Source organism: Buceros rhinoceros, unplaced genomic scaffold, assembly GCF_000710305.1.
Source record: "Buceros rhinoceros silvestris isolate BGI_N320 unplaced genomic scaffold, ASM71030v1 scaffold24303, whole genome shotgun sequence".
NCBI lineage: Eukaryota > Metazoa > Chordata > Aves > Bucerotiformes > Bucerotidae > Buceros > Buceros rhinoceros.
The window spans coordinates 23039-23585 of NW_010403370.1; positions in this window are offsets into that span (position 1 = coordinate 23039).

The window sequence follows — 547 nt, forward strand, 5'->3', positions numbered from 1 at the left end:
TGTGCATGTAACAGAGCAGACAGCAGTCTGCACCCTCTAGGGACTTATGCTTGCTTAAAGCCAACTTTACCAGCTCATAAATATTGGGATAATTACAGTGGAGACAATTACACCCTTGTGACACCCAGCAGGAAGCACTGTCCCCTGCTGAGGGCCTGGCCACAGGAAGGGTTACGCTCGTCATCCTGGGTGGCTGAGACTGCCTGCTCCAAGCTTAAACCCACGCCCGCTTCTCCAGTGCAACCAAAGGTCACACCAGAGCAGACAGTCGATTCCCCTGCCACCTTCGGTGGGACAAACCTGCCTGGCAGCTTGTCCTAACCACCTCAGAAATGCAGACTCAACCCGAAATGGTCTGGCTGCTATTCCTTTCCCACTCATGTGTCCTCACCCCGCACCACGGAGCAGCATGAGAGGGGATGGACAGCCACATCCCACTGCTTCAGTCCAGCCAAGCACATGATTCCTCTCCGTCAGCACCAGGCAAGACAGGGCCCCAGCCGAGCTGGCTGGAGCACACAGCGTCTGCTCAAGCAGCCCAGCACCC